The 20,417-nt window shown below is 47.9% G+C and overlaps 1 long non-coding RNA gene across 1 annotated transcript in view; it reads right to left on the bottom strand.

Moving 5' to 3' along the window:
• Positions 1 to 2,063: 2,063 nt before the first annotated feature.
• Positions 2,064 to 20,417, bottom strand: part of LOC144141391 (uncharacterized) — a 39,951-nt gene continuing 21,597 nt past the window's right edge. The window contains exon 5 of the long non-coding RNA XR_013316575.1: positions 2,064 to 2,280. This is a non-coding gene — a long non-coding RNA (uncharacterized LOC144141391). The remainder of the gene's footprint in view (positions 2,281 to 20,417) is intronic.

Genomic DNA, 20,417 nt, shown 5'->3' with positions numbered 1-20,417 from the left:
TGAAGTTAGCATTTTAAAATAATGTAAAAAAGGAAGTAAACAGGCGTCCAGAGTGGGGACTATACCCACGCTTCGGTTTTATGTCCCACGCCTTACCAACTCGGATTTCTGGGTGACTGTGTTTTGCTTTACGTTGTGGGGTATGTATACCCACTACAACTGCATCTGAAACTTGAAAGTGGTAACCACCACTACTCTGACAACATGGGGAGAGAAGGACCTTCTTTTCTATCTCCGGCACTTGACGCGCACGTCTACAGCCCGTCATGAGCACTCGACTGATTTAAAACCCCTTATGCTACTTAGCTTCACGGCTTGCAGAACCGAGGCACTCTCTAGGCTTTCACAGAGTTATATAATTAGAAAATAAGGGACTTGTCGAGGAAAGAGACAAAGAAAGTCAAACTGTCTACAACGCCACATGAGCCTTAGGAAAATGGTTAGGCGTTTTTTGTATACTCAGGCTAGTGAAGTTAACATATTTTAAATACGTAAAATAGAAAGAAAGAAAGGAAGAAAAACAAGCGTCCAGAGTGGGAACCGAAACCACGCCAATGGATTTTATCTCGAATGCTTTATCAATTCGCCTATCTGGGCTACTGCGTTTTTCTTCACTTTCTGAGGCATTTAAATTTACTACAACTGCATTTAACGCTTGAGGGTGGTAACCAGCGCCGCTCTGACAACAAGGGGAGATTGGGACCTTTTTCCTACTTCTGGGGCTTGACTCGAACGTCTACAGCCGGTCATGAGCGGAGAACTGCAGGGAAACCCTCTTTGGAAATCGTGGTATCAAGTCTCCCAGAACCGAGGCCATCGCTTGGCTTTTACAGAATGTTATAATTTGGAAATGACGGGCTCATTGAGGAAACAAAGAAAGCCAGCAGGCTACAACACCAAAAAGGCATACGGGAATGGATAGGTTTTTTTTACTATGGTTAATAAAGTTACCCTTTTTAAACTATCATAAGAAAGAAATAAGGAAAGAAAAGAACAAAAACAAGCCTCCAGAGTGTGTACCCAACCCACGTCTTTCGATTTGATCTGGAATTTCTTACCAATCACGAATGCCGTACCTTACCCCAAAAAGTGAAAGCAAACACAGCCGCCCAGAAAGCCGAATTGGTCTAACATTCGAGATCAAACCAAAAGGCGCGGGTTCGGTCGCCACTCTGGACGCATGTTTTTCGTTCTGCCTTTCTTTCTTTTGGTATTTTAAAAAGGTTAACTTCATTAAACATAGTGAACAAAAAAGCCGAACCAGTCCCCAATGCCTGCTTTGGCATTGCAGAATGCCGCCCTTTCTTATTCCAGTTCCTCAACGGGCCACTCTTTTCCTAATTATGTATATATACATACATATATATATATATATATATATATATATTGGTATATTACATTTTCATAAGAGAATTGTATAAGAAACATAGGAAGACAAGCAGTCAGCGACTAGTAAGGCAATGGGGAAGGTTTTCTTCAAAGAAATATTTTAATACGTTTATTTTCCAAACATAAGAAACAACATAAAGATATATGCTCCGCGTCGCGGGTACGAGCCGATGACTTTCCGACAAACCCAAAACCGAAAACGTGGAGAGGATCACGGGCTGACCAGAAGCAAAATTTTTGTTCGGTGTCACCAGTATTTTTCGGGGCATTTATGTGATGTAGAGAACGCAATTTTGGTAAGGAAAATAATACACATTGAGTATGTACACTTCTGCAATTGATAAAAACGGTTTTAACAAATAAAGTTTTATTATCAAGGAATCTTTGATACTGAAGCTAGCGTTTGTACAACAAGACGTACCTCTGTATAAACTCAAACAACCACAGAAATTTATTTCATATAAGTTCGAAGAAGTTGAGTAACATTTGGGATCGAATATCGGCTGATATGTGATTTCGGTTTTCCTCACTTATTGCAAAACTATGTCTCAAGCGAAAAAATATACACACCATGAACAGAGTGAAAAGACTACTTCAAAACAGAAATGAACTGCCAAGCCGCCGAACCCTACAGCTTGTGAAGAAATATAAGAGAATAGAAAGATGTTCGGCACTTTTATAGGACGTGTTCAAGTTCAGTACATTTTGACATACCTGTTTTAAATGCGAACTACTATTTTTATTTTGAAGTGCAGTCGTCATTTTTTATCTCGTACCATTCGTAGTCATGTACAGAGTTTGTGCATTTAACAAACTCTTTATAACATATTGTCCCGTTGTCCTGAGGGTTCTTTACACGAATTTCACACCAAGGGTCCCTTTTTTTGTTGTCTGAAATTGTAAAGAAGGCGGAATGACAATTCTAACATAACAAACACTTCATGGCGACAAACTACATCAGTAATTTATGTCAATTTCATTTAAAACCTAGGCAATTGCTCTAGAATTTTTATTTTCCATCTCCTTTATTTGTTCATTCTCCAAACGATTGCATAAATATTTCGTGAGTCACAAAACACTGCTAAACATTTTCGTGGAAAACATTGAAAGGCAATTCAATAAAACACATTCCGTCCGACCTTTACACGTCAATGAGCACGTACTGAAAGTTAATGAACACTAGAGGCTAGATTTGCCTATATATTGTACGCGTACTCTCGTAACACGAGTAGTGGATTTTCTTGTCTTTGTTACGAGTGTATTGCAAATTTTGTAACAGACATTACGCACCCAGCTTGATCAAATGTCAATTGTCAATATGTACAGCGTTATCTTCAACTTAAAATTTCAATTTCCCGACAGCTGAACTTTTTAGGGTAGAAATTTACTACGTTTTAATATCGTCGGCGGATAAAGCACAGATGAAGTATTTTCTATTACAGGTAGAAGGCTGCCAAAAAAATTTAAACAGGTTTTATTCAAAATTCCAAGTGTGAATTATTCCATATTGTTAAATTGGTATCGTTGCTTAAACGTTAGTAAAACGTGTTATACATGTTCTTTTCAAACAAGTCGTTTTGTATCAACTTAGCAATCTTTCCTACAAGAATCGCCTCGCTTTTCTGTCTAATAACCTTTAAAGCACGCCAGGGAGTTACATTGGGACGAATGAAGTGAAATAAATTTATTTTCAAACCGAAGCTCGGCGAAACACGGCGAAAGGCGACAAGCACGTTTATCGCGCTCCCAGGTGGTATTTTCTTTTTTGTCCCACTCGGTAGCCTCCATGAAGCGTATCCACACAGTGAGATGGCAAAAATCAAGTCTACTCTGTGTCATGTGACAATATGTGTAAATGTTTGGCGTGGTGCGGCAATGTTCAAAAGTTTGAGGTGGAGAATCTGCGAAGGGCAATGATCCCCGTATAAAAGTATAATTAGGACTGCAAAATACAGCGCGACTTGGACAACGACAATAAAGAAGGACGGCGGGACAAGCGCTTCCTTGGAACTAACATTTATTGAAGCATCGTCTCATATTTATAAATGTATCATTAGGAGCATGCTCACTAGGGTACACTAAATGGAAGGCATAAAACCGAGGACATCATCAAAGTGACATTTTCAAAACTCAAACTCGCTTGCACGCAAAAGCTTGCAAACTCGCTTACACGCTAATTCATGAGCGCGCTGCAGAACCGATATTCACCTCTTACCGAGGATGCAGAGTTTATGACACAGGAAGCCAGTGACAACATTACACGCATTATCACTCAGTGTTTAGTAGAAGTTGGAGGCACGATGGCTGGACAGGATACTGGTAACCTTTCGCAGAAGACGAAAGATCTCATTAGGAAACGGCAAACCTTGACAATCTCCACCGAAGCTGACAAAATAGAAATAGCGGATGTTTCGAAGGTAATGAAGAAGCGTAAGACAGCTGACATACGAAAGTTAAATATGGAGAGAATCGAATACGCTGTAAAGAATGGAAGCAGCCTGAAACCAGTGAACAGGCGTCCTGGCGTTGGTCAAAATCACATGTATGCACTTAAGGACAAGCAAGGCAATGTCACTACAAAAAAAGATAAAATAGTCACAGCAGCCGAAGAGTTCTATAGGGATCTGTACAGTAGCCGGGACATCCAAGATAATATCGAACGAGAAAGTAGATCAAAGGAGATAGACATTCTAGCAATAACGACTGAAGAAGTAACGAAGGCTTTGCAAGTAATGAAAGGTGGCAAATCACCTGGTGACGATCAGATAAAAGCAGACCTCTTGAAGAATGGCGAAGAAATTGTACTTGAAAAACTGGCAATCCTGTATACGGAAAGCCTAATCACAGGAAGTGTACTGGAACCTTGGAAGAACGCGAACATCATCCGAATTCATAAGAAAGGTCACATGAAGGACTTGAAAAATTACAGGCCGATCAACATACTGTCAGTCGTCTACAAGGTCCTTACCAAGGTAATCGCTAACAGAATTTTGGCAACCTTAGATTTCAGTCAACCTAAATAACAAGCAGGGTTCTTTAAAAGCTAGTCAACAATAGACCATATTCACACCATCAATAAGGTGATAGAGAAAGGCGCTGAGTATACTGAACCCCTATACATAGCCTTCATAGATTATGACAAAGCCTTTGACTCGGTCGAAACGTCAGCAGTCATTCAGGCATTACGGAACCAGGGGGTAGATGAGCATTATGTAAGACTACTAGAGGATATCTAAAATGGGTCCACAGCTACCATCATCCTCCATAAGGAGAGCAGTAAAATACCTATAAGAAAGGGTGTCGGGAAAAGAGATACAACCTCTCCAATGTTATTCACTGCATGTTTACAAGAAGTACCGAGAACGTTGGATCGAGAACAAGTAAGAGTAAGGGTTAATGGAGAGTACCTCAGTAACCATAGGTTTGGTGCTGATGTTGCCTCAGTAAGTGACTCGGGGGAGGAATGGCAAAGCATAATTTTCGGGCTGAAAAAACAGAGTAGAACCGTGGGCCTGAAAATAATAAGCAGAAAACCTTAGTCATAATCAATTATGTCGGCACAGCACAGCGGTTTGACATTGGCGGCGAGGTAGTGGAAGTGGTCAGCGAATATATCTTCTTAGGCAGAGTTGTGACCCCAGATCCCAACCACGAGGCAGAAGTAATTAGAAGGATAAGAGTAGGGTGGGGCTCATAGGGCAGACATTCTAAGATATTGAATGGCAGGCTACCATTGTCCCTGAAGAAGAAAGTGTATAACAGCGGCATCTTACCGGTACTCACCTACAGGGCGGAAACTTGGAGGCTCCCTAAGAGGGTTCAATTTGAATTGAGAACGACTGAGCGGGCAATGGAGCGGAAGATGATAGGTGTAACACTAGGGACAAGAAGACAGCGCAGTGGGTCAGGGAAGAAACGCGTGTAAGGACGTCTTAGTAGAAATTAAGAAGAAGAAAAGGACGTGGGCAGGGAACGCATTGCGAAGGCAGGATAACCGTTGGTCAATAAGGGTAACAGAGTGAATGCCTAGAGAAGGCAAGCGTTACCGGGGGGGCAGAAAGTTAGATGTGCTTATGAGATCAAGACGTTTGCGGGAATAAATTCGTGGCAGTTAGCTCAGAACCGGGGCAATTCAGGATTAATGGGAGATGCCTTTGCCCTGCAGTGTGCGTAGATAGGCTGGTGATGATAATGATGAGATTTACTGAAAGAAGCTAATAGAAGAAGCGGTGGGGAAGAACGCTCTTGACCGAGAAGCACTCGAGGTGCCAAAGCAAGACAATGATGATGATTTGTTCTGGGTAGCACTCGTGGTCTTCGTCATCGCCTTGGCTGGATGTCACAAATTAAACGTTCGTTCACATGCATGTGGTCACGGGACAGTTTACCTCCCCTCCATAAGAATCATTGTCCTGATGCTAAGGCGGAAATGAGCGGAACTTTATTTGCGACCCGTCACGTCCTGGCAAAGAATGGTTTCATGCGGGGTATATGGACGATATCGGGCTGATGACGACGACGTATTGTGGAAACGCTGTTCGCCGGAGCAACTGCCTACGTGACGTCACTAAGTTGCTGTAATAGTCTGTAGGGCCCGAGGTAGCGCTTCATGACCTTCTCGTATAGACCTCTTCGTCTGATCGGTCTCCATACCCACACGTTGTTACCAGGCTGGAAAGCGGCGTGCCTGTGGGGAGCATTGTACGCAATAGCTTCATGCAGTTGTTGTTGCCTGTTTCGATGTCTTGCGAGCTTACGCGCCTCATCCGCGCGCTGGATGAACTCCTGCGCAGTCGTGTCGTCACCCCCACCGTCGTGAGGGAGCATGGCATCTAACATTGTGGTTGCTTCGCGACCGTACACAAGAGCGAATGGCGTCATGTGCGTGGTTTCTTGGCTGGCTGTATTGTAGGCAAAAGGCACGTATGGTAGAACTTTGTCCCAACTCTTAGGTTGCTCGTCGACTTACATGCTCAGCATGTCTCCCAGTGTTTTGTTTAACCTTTCGATCAGTCTGTTTGTCTGCGGATGGTAAGCTGTCGATTTTCAGTGGGAAGTCCCGGTGAGGTTCACGGCGGCACACACCAAATCTGCATTGAATGTGGTACCCCTGTCTGTAATCACCCTTGCCAGAACTCCATCGCACAAAACAATGTTTTCGATGAAAAAGTGGCCCACGTCGAGAGCTGTGCAATGCTGGAGCGCTTTCGTTTCGGCGTATCTTGTAAGATAGTCGGTGGCGACAAGTATCCACTTGTTATAAGCATGAGACGTAGGAAAGGGGACCAAGAAGTCCCTGCCGATTTGTTGAAACGGTGTTTCCGGTATTTGACAGGTCGGAGAAAATCGGCTGGGCATCCCGGTGGTGTTTTACGTCGCTGACTGTCACAGCAGGTACGGATGCATTGCTTCACTGTCGAAGGAAGTTTGGGCCGGTAGTAGCTCTGTTTAATTCGGGACATCGCACATGCATAGCCTAAGTGACCAGCGGTTGGGTCGTCGTGTCGGGCCTGTATTTCTTGGCGAAGGCTCGCGGGAATAACGAGCAGAAAGACACTTCTATTCGGGGCAAAGTTTCACTTGTAGAGGATGTTTTTTCTCAAAAAAAATCTGGAGTCCACGTAGTGACAGCTTTGGCTTGTGCGTAGTTCGCCCTTCCGGAAAATCTAGAAGTGGCTGGAACTCAACGTCTTCCCTTTGCTGATCGGACGAAGTTGAGGCGTCGATGGCACCACGAAACACCACGTTGTCATGATCTTCCCGTACAGGGTATTTGACTAGAGCTAGAGACAGGCAGTCGGCGTCAGAGTAATGTTTCCCTGACTTAAAGACAACCATCATATCAAACTTCTCAAGTCGAAGGCTCCAGCGGGCTAGGTGACCAGTAGGGTTTTTCAAACTGGCCAACCAAATAAGGGAGTGGTGGTCGCTAACTACTCGATATGGGCGACCGTAGAAGTACGGCCGGAATTTCAAGACAACCTGCACAACCACCAGGCATTCCTTCTCTGTACCTGAATAGTTAGACTCCGCGCGGGACAGTGTTCGGCTTGCCTAAGCGACAACTCTTTCCGCGCCAACTTCCATTGAATCAGCACTGCTTCAATGTCAACGTTGCTGGCGTCTGTACGAATTGTGATGGCCACATCTTCATCAATATCGGCGAGCACAGGCGCCACTTGTAAGCGACACCGCAGGTTCTCGAAAGCGGCCTGCTGCTCAGTGGTCCAAACGAAGGCGACGTTATTGCGGGTGAGGCTTGTCACCGGAGCCGCGATGTGAGAGAGTTTCGGATGAAGCGCCGGTGGTAGGAGCAAAGGCTTTAAAATCGCTTCACGCCCCTTTGTCGGCAGGCGTCGTAAATTTGGACACGGCGGATACTCTGTCAGGATCGGGCTTGATGGCAGCCTGGCTGACAACGTGGCCCAAGAAGCCCAAGAAGACAATGTGGCCCAAGAAGAAGTGTCATTTCGTACCCGAAATGACACTTTCCGCTTTTAGTCTGAGACCGGCTGTTTTTCCGGCGCGAAGTACACAGGATATTCTTTCCATCTGTTTTGCAAAGGTTGACGAAAACACGATAACGTTGTCAAGGTATACTAGACACGTCTGCGACTTGAGACCGGAGACAACAGTGTCCATCATTTTTTGAAATGTTGCCAGTGCTGAACAAAAGTCGAAAGTGAGCACTTCAAATTCATGAAGTCCGTCCGGCGTTATAAAGGCTGTTTTCTCCCGGTCGGGCTCATCCACCTCGATCTGCCAATAGCCGCTCTTTAGATCTATCGACGAAAAGTAACGGGCATGACGAAACCTGTCGAGAGATTCATCGATTCGGGGCAACGGGTACACGTTTTTTTTGTCACTTGATTGAGCTTTCTGTAACATAATCGCAACGTTCCGCCCTTCTTTGTAACCAGAATGATGGGTGATGCCAACGGACATCGAGTAGGCTGGATTACATTGTCGCGCAACATGTGTTCTACTTGGCTGTGAATTGCGTCCCGTTCCTTCGCAGAGACACGATTGCGATTTCGACGAAGTGGCCTCACATTATCTTCAACAACGATGCGATGTTTTGCAAGTGGAGTTTTGACGCATGGCAGATGTCGAAGAGAAACAGTCCTCGAAGGTCGTTAGCAGCGCGAGAAGTGCTCATCGTTCACTTGAAGGCAAGCAGGAGATGACATGGATTATGCCATTGGAGCTCGTTTCACCAGGTGCGGCGCCTCTTAACGCAAAGCAGTCTTCGCTATCAGCTACGTCTTCGAAACAGGCAACTGTCATGCCTTTGGCGTCATGTTGGCGTTCATGGTTGAAGTAAGTGAGCATCAATGCTGCGCGGCCATCGGTTAAGTGCAACACGCCTCAAGCAACTGCGATGCCAAGACGGAATAAAAGTTCATCGATTCGCTCTGGTATGCCGTCAACAGTGGTAAATATGTCGCAGTGAACTGAAACCAGCATGCAGGACCGCGGTGGTATGTTCACGTCCTCTTCGATAACCCGTAACAGCGCTCGGCATGGTGCGAGTTCTGGTAGGGGGTGGCTCGACTAGAATTTAATTACGGGTTCACTATTGCCAATCACAGCGTTGTACTCCCTTAAAACGTCCACCCCTAAAATAAAGTCCTTGCAGCACTCCGCGAGCATCACGAAACTGCGGCAAAATTAGTCACCCATGGTGATTCTGGCGGTGCACATCTGTACTGGAGTTAATAAATGGCCTCTAGCAGATCAAACCTGAAGTCCAGACCACTGCATCTTCACTTGTTTTAACCAATAGGTGATAGTCTGACTAATTATAGAGTAGTCTGCACCGGTGTCAATAAGAGAAACCACTTCATGCCCGTCTATACGAGTTACAAGGTCTGCGCCTCCAGCTTCAGCGAAAGTCCTTCTTGTGGTATTTTTTTCCGTCGGAGATGTCGAGGGGTTTTGAAGGTCTTTCATAGTTAGGCTACGAGCAACCCTGCCTCCAGAGGTTACTGCTTTTAGTTACCCCGCCTAGGTCTTGGGATGTGCCTCGAAGTATCCCACATAAGTTCCGAGGGTTAGGGTAAACGTCGTTTGCTGGAGACGGTGAACGTATTCGACGGTTCGGCGAGATGTCTCGTCTCTCAGCAAGCTATTCCTCTATAGCAGTGGGTCTTTGCCCAAAGCTAGGGCGCGGAGCCGTCGGAGCGAATCCGGAAAACCCAATTTCGCGGTATGGACAGCGGCGGCAGATATGGCCTGCTGCGGCACAGTGAAAACACAGCGGCTGGTTGTCATTTCTGCGCCAGACGTCGTACTTTCGAACCTGTCGTCCAGCTGAATTCTCCACTCGAGGCCGAAGATGCGGGCTGGTGTGCACTCCCTGAGGCCAGGAATCGGTTAGGTGCACCCGTTGAGGCACTGGAACAGTCGGTACAGGTGGGTGACGACGTAGAAACGACACATAGCTTGGTTGGAGCTGCTGCGGCCGGTGCTCCAAAATGGCCAAGGCTTGACAGATCTCCTGACGCACGATGTCGCCGACAGAAGCATGCGAAGGCTGCGAAGAGCCTCTCCTGTGCAGCAGAAGTTCCTCCCTAACTGTCGATTGCAAGAGCTCACGCAGTGACCTGTCACTGGAGGCAGTCGCTGCAGCAGTAGCGCTTGGAGAACCGCTGGTAACCCGGTCATACTGCCGGCACCAGGCCTACAGGGCTCGCGCAATTGCTGTGGCCTACCTAATGAAATCCTTCAGTGTGCGGGGTGGATTTTGTACGAGGCCAGCGAACAGTTGTTCCTTCACGCCATGCAATAAATGCCGTAGTTTCTTTGGCTCTGACATTTCAGGGTGGGCTCTCCATAAGAGGCGTGACATGTCTTCTGCAAACATAGCCACCGTCTCGTTCGGTTTTTGGAGGCGAGTCTTCAAAATGCCCTCCGCGTGGTCACGGTGGTGGGTGCTGGCAAATGACTCCAGCAGCTCCTGGCGAAATTCGTCCCAAGTAGATAACCTCGCTTCGGAGAACCACGTCCTTGCACCATGTTCGAGCTAGTAATATACCTGGCGTAGCTTTCTTCCATTCTGCGTAGATTATCGACATTTGAACACTATTACACGCAAAGACGTCTACCCGCTCCCTCGCATCGATGATGAGCTTGATTGTTTTCAGAGGCCGCATTTTTCTAATCCCTCGACTTACGATCCGGGTACTGGCAGGTCCCAATGTGCGGAGGCTGATCGCACAAAGACGGCATTCGTCCCCCCTGATGGCCTCTACGAATTTAACGTTATGGCGTTCGGGCTATGCAATGCCCCAGCCACGTTCGAAAGAATGATGGACAGTCTTTTGCGCATCTTCAAATGGAAGACGTGCCTCTGTTACTTGGACGATGTAGTCGTTTTCGCTCCAGATTTTGAGACACACCTTGTTCGCCTAGAGCAAGTGTTGATGCGCCTCGCCGCGGCTGGACTGCAGCTCAATCTAAAGAAGTGTCACTTTTCTGCGCGCAAACTCACCATCTTGGGTCATGTCGTTGGAAAGGAGGGCGTTCGTTCGGACGAGACCAAGCTTCGTGCCATCGCGGTGTTTCCGAAACCGACCACCCTAAAGGCACTTAGGAGCTGTGTTCGTATTTTCGGGGTGCTCGTATTTTCGGCGGTTTATTCGAAACTTTGCATCCATCATTTTACAACTAACAAAGCTTCTCCGCAGCGACAACAGCATTTCGGATTGGTCAGCGTCCTGTGACGAGGCGTTTGCGAGACTCCCTCATCTGCTCACATCGCCGCCTATACTACTACTAACCCGTCTGCTCCAACAGAAGTCCACAGAGGTGCTAGTAGTGTTGAGCTTGGTGCCGAGCTCGAGCAACCAAAATCTGGCTTTGCAGAGCACGTCGTTGCAAACGCGAGCCGGATACTACCAAAGGCTGAGTACAACTTGTCAGTCACTGTAAAAGAGTGTTTGGCCATAATTTGGGCATTGGGAAAGTTCGCTCATAATTGTATCGCCGCCGATTTGACGTAGTCACCGACCACCACGAACGGTACTGGCTGGCCTCCCTCAGAGATTCTTGTGGTCGCCTTGGTCGATGGGCTCTTTGGCTCCAAGAGTACGATATCAACGTCGTCTACCGTTCAGACTGGAAGCACTCAGAGGTGGATGCCCTCTCGCGCTCTCCTCTGCCGGCTGACGTGTCTAACCTCGCCACTACTGACTGCAGCTTGTGGTCTCTCAGTGCTACTAACATGTGCGCTGACCGGCAAACGGACTCATGGATAGCTTGCGTGATCAACTTCCTCTCCGGTGCGTCAACTGCCCGTGTATGAAGGGCCCTGCGACGGCAAGCTTCTCACTTTGAACTGCGCGACGAGCTACTTTACTGCCGTAGTTATTTCTCGGACGGCCGCAAGTGGCTACTGGTTATTCCACGCCATTTGCGCGCAGATATATGCGCTTCATTTTATGACGACCCGAGCTGCGCCCATGCTGGCGTCATCAAGACATACGAACGACTCCGCCTCCGTTATTACTGGCGTGGAATGTACAACTTCGTAAAGAAGTACGTTCGCTTGTGACCGGAATGCCAACGCGGCAAGTCGCCACCTGCTCGCTCAATCGCTCCACAGTAACCACTACCCTGCCTGGAAAAACCATTTGACCGCGTTGGGATCCATCTATACGGCCCTCTGCCTTCTACAGCTTCCGGTAACAGATGGATAATTGTTGCCGTGGACCACCTGACAAAGTATGCTCAAACTACTGCACCGCCCGCATCCAGAGCTCGTGACGGCGCCACTTTTATACTACGTCATTTTATACTTCGGCACGGAGCGCCTCGGGAGCTCCTGATTGATCGAAGACGGGTCTTCTTGCTGGAAGTCGTGAAAGCGCTACTCGCGGAATGTCACGTCGTTCCTCGGACAACCTCATCATACCACCCACAAAAGAATGGGCTCACGGAACGATTCAACCGCACCTTGGGCGATATGCTTCAATGTATTTCTCATCAGACCACTCCAGTTGGGACCTCGTGCTCCCATTTATAACGTATGCCTACAACACGGCCACGCAGGTGACGACGGGATTTTCCCCATTTTTCTTGCTTTACGGACGTGAGCCGACTTGCGCCCTGGATAACATACTCCTTTACAACCGCGATGCCAGAGTATGCACACCGGTTTCACAAGTGGCGCAGCACGCCGAAGAATGTCGACAACTAGCCCGTTCTTTTACAACTGCTTACCAACAGCGCCAGAAGCATCGTCCTCACGACTCTACCGGTCCTAAGAGGTTTGATCCGGGTTCGCATCTGTGGCTTTGGGTGCTCTGCCCAACACTCCGTCTCTCACAAAAATTGGTGGCCAAATATCAAGGTCCATACAAGGTCATTGCTGTACTTCGCCAGTGAACTACCTTGTTGAGCCCGTTCCTCCGTCCTCGTATCTTCGCTGCCGTGGCCGTGAAACAGTCCACGTTGATAGGCCCAAGCCTTAGTACGACCCGCTGGTTTTGACATCACCCTAAGTCGCCAGGTTGGCTCATTTTGCATCGAGGGCGATTATAGCGAGGGTACTGGACATTTGGAATAGACGCAACATGCCATCAATACATCGGAGTATGTGCCTTACCAGCTAGCCCATATAGGATTATGCCCAATCCACACAGGGGGATATGCTCCAAAGAGGTGTCATGGAAGACGATGAGCCCCAGGAAGTGCATGCGCCAGAAAACGCGCTTGGTGATCGCGACGCTCAGATCTGCGTTATCCATCGTCTTCTCTCCTGCAATTAAACAGCCTCAACCGGCTACCGGCGTGTCGGCTCTCTTCTTGACAATATATACAGGGTGTCCCAGCTATCATGCACCAAGATTAAAAAAAAGAGAAATTGCGTAACTCGAAGAAAACCTAGTGCATAATGTTTGCAGTTCTGTGAAGAAGCGGAGAGTATTTTTTTCGTTAAGGAGACTTAATTAATTAATTGTAATGAATTATTTAACTCGAGAAATACTGTCCTAATCCCTAAAGTTTCAATGAGGCACTTGTAGGTAACAACGAGGGGCATCTAACTGCGCTATTTTCAGCGACGAACTAATTGCGTACTCATTTATTCTGACTGATAAAGGAAACCCGCGAAATATGAAAAACACCACGTGACGACGCTTACGCGCGCATCGTAAAGCAGCGTCCCCAAACCAAGCTGATTGAAAGCAACTGCTTCGCGTGTTACCCGCCTGAAGAGACAGCGCATCACCTTGATAATAGCATGCATGGAAGGAGCAGCAGCAGCAAGATTCGCGGGACGCGTGTGCAGATAAGGAACAAACTCGGTCGCGATTTCTTTCTTTTGTCTATTTCATTCTGGTTAACTCAGAGGCAGCCTGCTTGAGAGCGTTGCTTTACGGTGCGCGCGGAGGCGCCGTCACGTGGTATTTTTCATATTTCGCGGGTTTCCTTTATCAGTCAGAATAAATGTGTACGCAATTAGTTCATCGCTGAAAATACCGCAGTTAGATGCCCCTCGTCGTTACCGACAAGTGTTTCATTGACACTTTAGTGATTAGGACAGTATTTCTCGAGTTAGCTAATTAATTACAATTACTTAATTAAGTCTCATTAAAGAAAAAAATACTGTCCGCTTCTTCACAGTACTGCAAACATTATGCACCTGGTTTCTTTCGAGTTACGCCTTTGATCCTTTTTTAAATCTTGGTGCATGATAGCTGGGACACCCTGTATATATATATATATATATATATATATATATATATATATATATATACAGATAAAACTTTCAACTTTCAATTCCGTACTTTGCAGCTTGGATACGATTCCTTCAATGGTTAATTTTTCAGCCAATCTTGTGTTGGTGGCCCTCATGCCGACATATTCCTCTATCGTATGTGGTCCAAACTGTCACGTCACCTTTACATCCAAAGTAACCGTAAAAAACAGATATAGAGAAAGTATTTTCTAAACTCCCCTTTTTCGGAACCCGGGAGGTTTCTGAATGCGGTCGTGCCTTCGGAAGCCTGTATTAGCTATAAAACGATAAATTGGGAGATTAGCTGCCGTTCAGGTATGTTATAGTTGATGTAGATATCAGTTGAAAGGCAGTTGGGGGTGTTGGTAGGTAATTCTGATTTAGAAGCGCTCTTTAAGCTAAAGTTTAAGGGCGCCAGTTTTTAAAGTTGGCTCTCGCTCCTGACTAGTTTCTTGAAAGGGTTTGTTGTACAAACTAATCTGTAGTACCGAGGTGTAGAAATTTTAGAAGGATTTATGGAGGGTTCAAGACTTCTATTCGTTATTCTGGTTCACTATGCAAAGATGAAAATACAAAGTCACCCGGTAATAAATAGATGACATTGGACTATACCTCTTTTTACATTGCAAATATTACGTCCTAACCTTTGATTCCCAATGTTGCTCAGGAGCAACAACTCAAACAATATTTTTTCTCTCCCACTTTGGGGTTATTTTCGACACCTAACACCATCTATCGACAGACAAAGGTTCCCGGTCCTTTAAAAGTTAGAAAAGAGAGGGCAGCACCAACCTACGTGGCTTAAAAAAAGTATTGTTTATGTGTGTCAACTCTTATCGAGCCCCAGGGTCTCAGTGTCACAGCTACAGTTAAGAGAAATCGTGTAATTTTGTTGTTATTATAAATGGTAGCACTACAAATGTTACATTACTGTAGTCATTTGAACCATACATCGCTGATCAAGGTAGCTTTCTAGTTCAAGTGATATAAGGGCAGCGAGTGCCCAGTGTTTCCTAGTGCTCAGTTTTTCCTAGTGTCGTGCTAATAAACCAAAGTTTTTTCTGACTTAATATTTAGGATGTCGGAAGTCCTTTAAGTTCATAAAAAAATTTCACACTCTTACGCAACATAATAAAGTTTTGGGCGTCAAAGGCCTAAGTGAATAAGTAGCACTACTTGCTACCCAAGGGGCTCCGTCGCTCTACAAAATAGCACTTTCTAAGTCTCCTACCGACGGCTGGAAAACACCATCAAAATAGGCTTGATTTTCACCGTTTGAAACAACCCCGTCACTGCGATCCAACAAGTGCTATATGTACCTGCTAGGGAATTGAAGTACTTTACTGTGTGTCTCTCTCTACCATAGAAAACGTAATGATTTATAATTGTGTTTGATGGCTGGGCTTTCAATGAATCTTCAATCCAAGTGAGAATGTGAGAATTCGCGAGAAAGATATTCAGAGTACAAAAGCACCATTACACGTGGAAGCATATTTTCCTCGGAAGTAGGCAGTATGGCTTCGAATGTAAAAACTGGGCACAATGAAATATTTGCCTTTGCTCCGAAATTTGTTATTAGATTTTGCTAAAAACAAACAGAACAGTGAAGCGAAATGCCTCTAGGGGCTAATGGTTGGGTGTCAATGGCAACTTTTAGTAAATCAAAAACATATCAGCTCTGTGCGTATTATCTATTTGGCCACCTAAGGTTTTGGTGGTCATTACATTGTTCACAGTGTGTTTTGTGATAGTGGTCAAAACGGGCCTACCACTTCACTCGTCCTCCTCTCCCAGCAACACGTGTTTTATATTGCCGCGAACCATACATTGGGTTTGTTTATTTGTATTTTGCTTTTACCGCCCGGCTGCGCCGGTCTGCGTTATATCTGCGCCAAGGGAAGCGTGTGTTCCATTCTTTCTTTCTGTGCCGCATGCGTTATCTGTTGTGATAGGGAGACCATTCCGATCTAACGTGAACAGGCCAGAATAATCTTCTTGGATCTACTATGTTCTCGATGCGAATCGACGTTTCGAGAACCACGCGCGCCGAAAGATAAAAAGCCTGCAGTGCGGACGCCGGGGCATTCGATTCGACGACACTTGCCTGTGCAAGTCACTTTGTTGACCGCTGGTTCGCCGCCTCTGTATTCTTTTTAGTTGTTAGGGGAGCACAAGTTCGCTCCAATACACGTATTTCTCATTCAAGACAACTGCTTCATCCTTGTCTTCGTGACATCTGGTGGAGGTGCGGGGTACACACCCTTCATGCCCACTACAACCTCTGGAAGCCGCCAAGCCAGTGCAACAAGAGCCAGCCTCCGCGTGAAAGATTTACCACCCGAGTTCGGTCTACTACCGGAGAAGACGAAGAAGAAAGACGTCGCAACCAGCACCATGCTCAACCAAGCCAATCCTCCTGTCATTCTGCAGCAGCCACGGGAACCGCCATCATTCCGAGGAGCCCCCGCAGAAGACCCAGAAGAATGGTTGGAAAAACTGGAGTGCGTCCGGAAATTCAACAGGTGGGACAACGCAGAAACGTTCCGGCACGTTTTCTTTTACTGGGAAGATTCAGCTCGCACTTGGTTCGAGAACCACGAGAGCTCCTTGACAAACTGGGCTCAGTTCAAAAGCGAGTTCACTAAGACCTTCACTACCGTGGTCAGGAAAGAACGCGCAGCGCTTTTACTCAAAACTCGAACGCAGCACCCCAACGAAGGGGTAGTGATCTTTGTTGAGGAGATGAAGAGGTTGTTTCGACGTGCGGATCCGGAGATGACAGAAGAAAAGAAACTAAGGTTTCTCATGCGAGGGGTAAAGCAGGAGCTTTTTGCTTGCCTTGTCCGCAATCCTCCCAAGACGGTGGCCGAATTCGCGTCTGAGGCGGCCGCGATGGAGAAGACGCTGGAAGCTCGAACGAGGCAGTACGATCACCCGGTCAACGTGATGGTTTCCGAGACGATCGGTGCCGGGGCTACAAGCTCCGACACACTGCGTGAGACCATCCGAGCAGTGGTCAGGGAGGAGCTTCGGAAGCTTTTTCCGACGACGCCGCAACCTCAAGTGGCTTCCCTGACTGACGTCATCCGCGAAGAGGTTCAACACGCTTTGGGCACTTCTATGCCATCCAAGGCACCCCGCGAGCCACAGGCGATGACCTATTCTGCGGCTGTTCGTCGACCCCGCCCTGCTCCAACCCGTTTACAAGAAGCTCCACCGTACCACCGTCCACTCTCGCCGCCGTCCCCACTCTCGCCGCCGTCGACTGTACCGCCGTACACAGCCCAAACCCAGACGCCGAGGAAGACTGACGTTTGGCGAACGCCAGATAATCGTCCGCTATGCTACCATTGCGGGGAGGCCGATCACATCTATCGTCGCTGCCCGTACAGGAGACTCGGACTGCGTGGTTTCTCCGTCGACGCCCCACGCCCCCGACCCGGCGAGCGCCCTACTGAGATCGACGAATACCTGTCCAACACCAACCGAGGACCAGCCCGCTCACACCGATCGCCATCGCCCTACCCATACCAGTAGCCTAACCACCGTAGCAATGCTAATTTCGCACGTGGAAGGTGCCCCAGCCCACGCGGGGGAAACCAAAAGCAGCAACTTCTGGAGGTGAAGTTGCTCTAAGGCGAAATACTGGAAACCCTCCAACGACGCAAGGACGCACCGAAGACAGTGATTCACGACATGCCCTCATCCCGACGACCCGACCCAGCCCTGACGAGACTCCTGAACACGACGACAGCTACACGGCGCGACGCGTAGCCGACCTGACCAAGACGTCCGTTGAGAAGACGACGACAACGACGATGCACAGTGCCCGACCGTCAACACGTACAAGCAGAGATACGACGCCCCGACGAACCCGGAACTCGAGGAAGACTGCATCTGACGTCAAGGTGTCCATCGACGGCTTTGACGTAGTCGCCCTCGTAGACACGGGAGCTGACTATTCGGTAATGAGCGGACCATTTGCGTGTAAACTGAAGAAAGTTATCACCAGATGGGACGGTCCGCATATACGCACAGCAGAAGGCCACCTCGTGACGCCAAGTGGAACGTGCACATCGCGCGTCACCATAGACGGAACGATGTACCCTGCCGCGTTCGTCATCTTGCCTAACTGCTCCCGCGACGTAATTCTCGGAATGGACTTTTTGACGGACAACGGCGCAATAATTGATCTGCAGACCAAGTCGATAACTTTTTCCTCCCATCATTCCATGACGCCGGAACCGAACCCCGAACACCGTGCAGCTGTAAGGATAGCCGATGATTATGTCACCCTGCCACCCCGCGCAAGTTTGATGATCGCCTTCTACTGTGAAGGTGCTGCTCCTGATGTTGACGCTATCGTGGAGAGTGACCAAAGGTTGGTTCTGGACAGTGGTGTGTCTGTCGCAAGAGGCATTGCGCGCTTCAAGGAACACCAATCCCACATTTTGGTTACTAATTTCACCGAGGAGTACCAGCATTTAAACAAGGACGCGGCAATTGCATTCCTCGAAGAAACGCAAGAAGCAAGTGACGTGATCGCGGTCGCCGACTTTGAACGCACCCCCGTAGAAACCTTCAAGCTGCCGCAGCCCTTCGACGTGAATCCGGCGCTACCGCAACAACAACGGAACAAATTATTGGCTTTGCTGCGTCGCTATAGCGAATGTTTTTCGTCGAGCGCAAAACTACGTCAGACCCCTCTAGCGAGGCACCGAATAATAACCGAAGATGGAGCCCGACCTACCCGACAGTCACCGTACCGCGTCTCTTCACACGAACGGGAAGCCATCCGGACTCAAGTCGACGACATGCTCAACGACGACATTATACAGCCATTGAAAAGCCCCTGGGCTGCGCCCGTCGTACTCGTAAAGAAAAAAGACGGCACATTAAGGTTTTGTGTTGACTACCGGCGACTGAACAGAATCACGAAAAAGGACGTGTGTTATGAATGGGCCAAGGACGACGCATGCGGAGACGAACGCTGCTTAACACGTCAAAGACTATACTTAAGAGGACGGAGGAGAAGCACAGGACGTGAGCATAGTAGAGGTCGGGACGTAACAGAGAGGATGTGTTTCGGTCACACGTACACACAGTCTACAGTTCAAAGATACACAAAGTAACCTCGGAGTTCACAAGGTCCGAGAGCAATGCCTAATAGGCCAGTCAGCTCACTCTCAGTTGATCATGATGCGTTTCTAGGCGCTCCAACAGCAGGAACGGCAGCGCCCAACAGCCGGAATGGCGTGTCAGCAGTCGGCGCACCAGCACCTCGATGACGGCGCCCAGACGAGCTCTCGAGCCTTGGCGGAGGGTAGCGCGGTCGCGTCTAGGGTGGCCCAGGCGTCTCACGGGGTAGTTCCCACGGACTGCGCCCTGTTCCGCCGCTTCGCTTCCAGCCGTTGCCGTTCCAGCCTCCGCGATCACTTACGCGCGGCTCCTCTTCTTTGTCATCGTCGTTGTCGTTCTGCTGGCTCACTCGCATGGCCAATCACTCTCGTGGCCATTCGTCACATCACCCCCACCTTAAGAAAGTTGTTAGGGGATCCAACAACTATTCTACTAGTCACTGCCACGGGTAACGGTCATAGCGCACTCATGCACAGCATGCAGTCAGAAAGAGGCAGTTGCACGATGGCTTGTCGCTGCTGTTTTATACGCTGAGGAATATGGAAGCAGATGCAAGGTCCGAACTCAAACTGTGGAAGTCGGTTGCTTGCTATGTACCATCTCGTTTAGCGTACATGCCGTTGCAACCTTCAAGGCGGTCATTCTCCTGCTGCAAATGGGCATGAGTGCACAAACCGCTTAACATCATTTTGCACGTCCGGCCAGTAAAATTCCTCTAGAATTCTCTGAGCAGTCTTGCGAATGCCCGCATGTTGAGGATTGACGATTTGATGTGCGGCTTGGAGAATTGACTCCATAAAAATATTCGGCACTACCACCTGCTTCACCGTCTTCCCATTCCCTTATTGGCACTCTCTGTATAAGAGGGCCTCGCTTTCGAAGAAAGTGTAGCGGTGACCTCGCGCGGACCAAGACTTCCTGCCACCTTTCCGGTAACAAGACCTCAAAGTGTGGTCTTTGTGCTGCTCTTGGGGTAGTCTACCTCGGTTGAACTGACTGCGCGAGGGCGGTGGCACGTTGAAGCACGTGGTCTGCAGAGGTTCCGCTTTCACGGCTGTCCTTGGAGGCTCGTAGATGGCGCATGCGATCACTTTGTCTCCTGATCCGCTTCCACAATTGTCGGAACTGTGACCTGGCCTGTTACACT

The sequence above is a fragment of the Haemaphysalis longicornis genome, unplaced genomic scaffold (genome assembly GCF_048455015.1).
Source record: "Haemaphysalis longicornis isolate Haplotype H1 unplaced genomic scaffold, Haemaphysalis longicornis Haplotype H1 scaffold_6, whole genome shotgun sequence".
NCBI classification, from domain to species: domain Eukaryota; kingdom Metazoa; phylum Arthropoda; class Arachnida; order Ixodida; family Ixodidae; genus Haemaphysalis; species Haemaphysalis longicornis.
The sequence above is the reverse complement of the archived record's forward strand: the minus strand, read 5'-3'. Positions and strand labels throughout refer to the sequence as shown.